Below are 7,253 nucleotides of genomic sequence, written 5' to 3' on the forward strand. Positions count from 1 at the left end.
TAACTAAGAACAGTTGAGAAATGAAGGAAAGATTAAGATGTAATTAATATTGAGAAGTGTATTACAACTAAATTAAGATGATATTAAGAGTTGATTAAGAGATGATTAACGATTGATTAAGAATTGATGAAAATCTAGGTAGTACAATGGGGTATTTATACTAAAATTAAGTACAAGGATTAGGGTTACTAAGGGCTTAAATGACTATTAAGACCCTAAGAGAAGCTTGAGGAATTGCAACTCCCGAGGGACATGCGCGGATCGTGCTTGAAACTCCCACCAGGATCCGCTCATCCTCACCTGATGCACGGCTGGTCCTGTAAGAAGATCCGCTCGGATCGTGCTCTAGTACGCTCGTCCTGAGCTCAAGCCACTCGGATCGTGACATAGGATTCTTCTCTTGTTTGGCTCCTTAACAATCCGCGAGGATTGTGTTGGGGATGCAAGGATCTTTTCATCATTGCCCATTTCACTTTATTTATTTGCTTAGGCCTCTAGTATCGGTCTCCTCTTCGATGCTTGGTCATTAGATGTGATCCATTTAGCTCCATTTCGCTCCATAAATGCAAGGTTATCAATCCTCTCCTACCAAGGACACAAAACCTCAAAGAATATGCAAAATGGGAAACTAAAGATAAGAAATGACCCTAATATATGTTAGAAGGCATGAAAACAAGGTTAATTTGGGGACTAAATGTGCTCAAATATGAGTCACATCAGAGATCGTGAAATTATTAAGGTGAAAATTCTCTCTAATTGAAAGGGAAATAAAAAATAATAGAAATAAAATAGAAATTGATTAATCTATACAAATATCGTCTTTAAGCAAAAGACGGCGATTTGAAGCTTTGAATCTCAGAATGCTTCTGAGAAAATATGTCACTAATTGCTGTTATTCCTGTTAACCCTGCAGTAATTGCCTGGAATTCATAGCAAACATGAACAAAAAAATAATTAAGTACAAAATAAAAATAAAAACACATGATTAATTTCACAAAAACGATAACACAGCCTATAGAATATATACGTCTTATAATATAAGACAACTTTGTAATCACTAACACCCTTATCTATTACTATCAGTAAATCCCAAATAAATATTTAACCTACTCGATCCCTCCATCCCAATTATTTGATAAATAAATGGGACGGAGGGAGTATAAAAGAAACGATCTTATAACATAATTATCGAATACTGGATAAAAGAAACGACCTTGGTTCTTAAAGGATGTTGTAATACCCCGTAATTTGTAATTATATAAATAATATTATATTGTATTTTACGAGTTATGTATGAGACGGAATAATAATAATAATATACGATACATGTATATATACCCATATACTACACCCACCCTATATACTCCACCTCCCCTTATCCACCCATCTTATCCATTCACAATCTCATAAAATCCACCACACAAACATGGGAAGAGAGAAAGAGAAGAAAAGAAGGAGATTTTGTCCCTATGCCTCGAGATCGTAAGGTAAGACCATCTCAAAACTAGATCATATTGTCTCGGTTGGTAACTACGTGGGTAGTTATGAGTAGGGGGAAACGTTATGTGATAATTTGTGTGATCTCATGTATGCGATGTTAAATTAGCAAGTCCTCGTGTGACGTGGTTTTATATGTGTTGATACGAGTTGATAGAATTCTTACTTGACAGCGTATGATAATATGTGATAGTTGAAAGGATGGAACTGAAATGTCTACTTGAGTGAGATATATGTGATATGAGTAGAGGATTGTTTCATGATAAATGCATTTATTTGTATAAGCGTTGCATGTTTGAATATGATGAGTTATAAAGCCATAATTTGCATGTGTGTTATAGCCAGTTGATAGGCTTCTTGCATGATATAATTGTTCATATAGTGTGTGATAACATGTAGAGGTTGGATGAAAGTAATGATACGTATGACATATTTTGAGAATGATTGTTACGTGTTCGTGTGTGAGGGGCCTTAGCCTCGTCCTTTGAAATTTTAATACCGCATATATGTTTGGTTTTCACTACTGCTATAGCTAGAGAGTGATCGGTAATAGTTGTTAGTAGAATAGTCGCTATTATAAGAACAATATTCCTTAGTCGGAAATTGCAAACCATAGAGAGGCACCGAGCCGAGTGCGAGCTAGTACTCAGCCGAGTACCAGTAACTTGACCGAGTGAACCCTAGCACTCGATCGAGTGGACCATTTTCCAGAAACTTGAACATTTTTGGAAGTGAGACACTCGATCGAGTGGACGAGCACTCGACCGAGTGGACGAGAATTCGACCGAGTGGACTCAGCACTCGACCGAGTGCCATTTTCTGGGCTGTGAATTTTGCCAGATTTGTATTATGACCTTATCTCTTGCATTTTTCATCATTTCTCGTAACAAAAATACCAAAATCTCTTTAAAAATATTTCCCAAAAACTCTATTGTTGATGTTTGTTGCGTGGACTTAAGCTTTCTACTCCATTTTATCCTCTTAATTCTTGCTAATTAAACAAGGTGGGTGGTTTTCTCCTTGCTCTTATTTTTCCCAATTTGGTTATGTTTGGATCTACTTTATTTTCTTCAAGTTTTACCAATAATTTGCATTTTTTGTTTAAATTCAAGATACTGATCACCTTCTTACAACATTTATGATGTCAAGTATAAAATTTTATATTGACTTTTGCCTAAAAATTTTATGATCCCGAAAATATGTATTCTCGAGTCAATAATTTGATTTGGTGTTTGTTGCATGGTTAATTTTTTAACAAGGACTAAAGTTTGGTTGTTATTGCTAACTTTGGTCATACATTTGAATTTTGTCTTGAAAATTTTATCCAAAATTTTCGAAGCCTTGACCTTCATGTATATTGAATTCAAGGATTGATGAGAATTGAAAGATGGTAACAAGAATTAATAAAAAAAGAATATAAGAGGGTACTAGATGGAACTTGAGGTGATCAATGAGATTGGACCATGAAAGATGTCTAGTAAAAGTCGCAGTAAGAAATGAATGGTGAAACTATTTGAAAGTTACTGTACACGTGGGATATGATAATTGATGGTTATATTATTATACCGACGTCGGTTTTTCGGGGAGTGTCAGTTTGTGAGATAAAAAGGCGAGATTGTCCATCTTGTGAGATAGGGTTGTGGATGTAGCACTACCAAGTTGGGCTCCATGATTAAGAATTTGAGAGTGCGATATGTGAGGCATGTGGACCCAATGGTATGGTTAGAGTATTTTGACTACTTATGTTATATCGTATAATTGTTTAATTTAAGTAGGTGTTGTACTTTGACCCCATGAATGATAATATAGATGTTGTCATAGAAATGTCTCCTAGTTCTCTGTGAAACATATGTGTTAGACGTTATGACTTCGGGGCAGTATTTCATTGAGTTGTGATGTTGTATCATATTTTGTTTTGGTTGTGATGTAATAATGGCCATAAGGCCGTGAGTTTGTTTTAATATGGTTATTTGATGGTGCACTAGTCACCTTTGGGGTTATTTACATTCATGCGTTAGAATAAGTGACCTAAGTGATTTTGGACCAAGCCTAATTCTGCCCGTGTGACACTCGGCCGAGTGCCCCATTCACTCGACCGAGTGACTCCTACTCAACCGAGTGGACCACCACACTCGACCGACTGGCCTGCCTTGACCATTGTTTTGTTGATATTCGACCAAATATTGAGCGTGTACCCTTATTTCGCGGTTTATTTTAGTTGACTTGTGTTTGGATGAGCATGTTGACCTTACATGGGTGATGTTCTTTTGAATTGTTTACGTTTGGTCATATTATGTAGCATTTTACTAGTTCAAGGTGCAATTGAATGAAAATTTTGTGACATGAGTAATTGACAATGGAGAGGATGTGTAATACCCCCATACACCAAGTGCCTTACCAGGACCACCTAATACATGGAAATTCTACCATCTCGGTTACTCGAGGCAATGTATATCAAAAGGACCATAAAAGAACGTACTTTATTAAATAAGTTTAAAGCAATACATGTCCAAACCAAAACTGTCAAATGAAAATACAACTGTTGCAAAAGTGCTAAACCATCATAAAGTAAATAATCGTTTAAAGACATAGCGGAAGACTTCTAGACATCTCGTGGTGACTCAACCCAGCTATCCCATGCGCGTCCACCTCATACCTGCTCAATAACTGCTCAACATCTCTGAATGGATCACCACAGTTTTCAAAACATTTAAACGGGGCCAGTTACTGATTACACAAAATATAATATAACAGATACAATACGCAAATTACCCAATCTCCATCACAACTCCACACACCTGACTACACACTAAAATGTGTAGTCCTGCCAGAATACCCATCGCAACAGGTATTCATCGCCGCCAGCGGGGGACCGCAGCCGTTCCCCACCTAAGCCTTGCTCATCTCATCCGAGCGATAACCCATGTTCCTTAATGTGCACATCCCCTCCTGTGGCGGGTTCCACAGAGGGTGAATCAAGGGCGTGAAGCCACTCCTGCAAGTGACTCCACTCAGGCGAGGGCGCACCTCGCGAACCACAGACAAACAACAACAATTATGCAACAACAACTCCAACACAACAACCAACATGTTATAGATCAACAATAAACTCAATCACCATCAACACTTATGTAACCAATAACCGAGTAGGGAAACCCTACCTGGAATAAGCAATCACGAGATCGTCACAAAGCAGCTAAACAATATCGCTCCTCAGCGAAACCTCCTCCTATAAGCATATAACCATACAATTACCATCTAATACATCATTATACTCCTAAAACCCCCAATCTACCCAATTAGGGTTTAAAACAAAATCAATGAAACGGTATAAAAATCATACAAAGAACTTACCCACGACACGACGAACTCAACGGTGTAAAGAACACGACGATCCGACAACCTTAGCCCTTTGGATTTGATAGTAACGCAAAGAACAAAAGCAACGTAACTGTTTTCTCTCTTGAAAGGTTTTAGAAAAAGGTAAAAGTGATAAAGAAGGTGTGATGTTACTCATATTTGAGCACATTTAGTCCCCAAATTAACCTCGTTCCTATGCTTTATAGCACTTATTTGGTTCATTTAGTATCTTTAGTTTCCCATTTTGCATATTCTTTGAGGTTTTGTCTCCTTGGTAGGAAAGGATTGCTAACCTTGCATTTATGAGGCGAAATGGAGCTAAATGGATCGCATCCAATGACCAAGCATCAAAGAGAAGACCAACACTAGAGGCCTAAGTAGATAATAAAGTGAAATGGGTAATGATGAAAGGATCCTTGCATCCCCAACATGATCCTTGCGGATTGTTAAGGAGGAAAATAAGAGAAGCACTCTGTCCAGGAAACCGAGGGGATCGAGCACGATCCGAGCGGCTCAAAGCACCAGGATTCGGGCGTCTTGTTCCCAGGACCAGCGGCTTACAGCGCCAGGAGCCGAGCGTCTTCCCTAGGATCCGAGCGGATCACAAGGCACAACAGCCTGTGCCATACCACGGGACGAGCGGACCGAGGCAGGACTAGCAAGAGGATCCGCTCATTTCCCTCAGGAGTAGCATTTCCTCAACTTTTCTTAGGGTCTTAATAGTCATTTAAGCCCTTAGTAATAATCTTTGTACCTAATCTTTAGTATAAATACCCCTTTGTACTACCTAGATTAGCATGATTCCTTAATTAATTCTTATGCTCTCTTAATCAATTCTTAATTTAGTTGTAATACAATTTCTCAACATTAATCACATCTTAATCTTTCCTTTATTTCTCTCTTGTTCTTCCTTTATTTTGGGTAATTAGAAGATTATTTGGGTTTATTTGGAGGATTGGCAACCTTCCATCAATCGTCAAGTAATTCTTTTATTCTTTGCTTTATTATTTGTAATCATCTTTATAGGTATAATTCTCTCTTAATCTTATTTAATTATTGTTAATCACTTTCATTTATTCATCATGTTTTGCTTTGTTAGTATGATTGACAACCTTATTAGCATGCTAAACTTGATCATCTGTGAGTAGTTTCCTTAGCTAGGGTTAATGGGGAATTAGGGGAAACAAACATGGGGAATGATTCATGCTAAATCTAATATGTTCTCATAATTAAATTGCTTGCTTGTTGTGATTTCAACTTATGCACATGTTATGTTTGATGAAATGCGAGTCTATGAATCCTTCCATTTTTTACCCATCACATATCTTTTCAATGAGGCTTGTAAGCTTATAAACCAACTTGAGCCTCATTAGACCATGCATATAGTTGAATAGGAAGGATTAAGTCGACTTGTAGGTGTTGTAAAATCTAATCGATTCGGCTCCGGGACCCAAACCTTCTTAGGGATTGTAAGATATACACTAACTCGATCCAATCACAACAATAAGTGCTTGCTATATAATTGAGAACATGTTTGTATGATCAACTCCCATGAATCCCCTATGAACCCATGACACCCTTATGCCTTCAATCAATTGTTTACATCTCCTTTTAATTACCTTGGTTTTCTTTCATTACTTTACTATTATTTTGTTAATTAGTTTAGACCAACTTCATCTCAACCCAAATTGTGACACCCTAAGACATAGCTATTTGCAATTGAGAATCCTACATCAATACCCGTCCCTTGGGATCCGACCTTTACTTACCTCTTTACTAAGAGTAGTTTGTGAAGTTATAAATATTGTTTTGGTTGGTAGCTTTTGACGACGAGTTTGAATCCACACCAAAAATGGCGCCGTTGCCGGGGACGGTGTTAAATTGATTTGATTTTCATTAATTGTTTTTAGTTGTGTCTTTATTTACCTTGAAGGAGAGCACTTCCTCAAGGTACTTCTCACCTTTTTCTCTTAGTGTACTTTGCAAGATGGATATTATAGATTGTTGTGTAGAGGACCATATGAGTACTACTCTTATCAAAGACCCTTTGCAAGCATTGGAGGCCTTAGAAGCAAGTGAGATCAAAAGCAAGCATTGGGAATTGGAAGTAGACCTCCTAGAATCCGCTCTAGCCAACAAAGAGCTCACCTATGAGCAATTCATGTTGATAAATAACATTCTTGAGGAAGCACCACAATCCACTAAAGAAGAACAAGTAAACAATGATCATATCATACAAGCCGAAGAGCTAGACGAATATGTCATGGAATTTGAGTATGAGGAGCTTGAGGAACAAGTCGAATATGCCATGAGAATGGAGTGTATAATGGAGATGGAGCATGTCCTTAGTGAACCTTCAATGGAATAATGTGAGGTACAAACTCCAACTCTAAAAC

The sequence above is a fragment of the Silene latifolia genome, chromosome 9 (genome assembly GCF_048544455.1).
Source record: "Silene latifolia isolate original U9 population chromosome 9, ASM4854445v1, whole genome shotgun sequence".
Lineage (NCBI taxonomy): Eukaryota > Viridiplantae > Streptophyta > Magnoliopsida > Caryophyllales > Caryophyllaceae > Silene > Silene latifolia.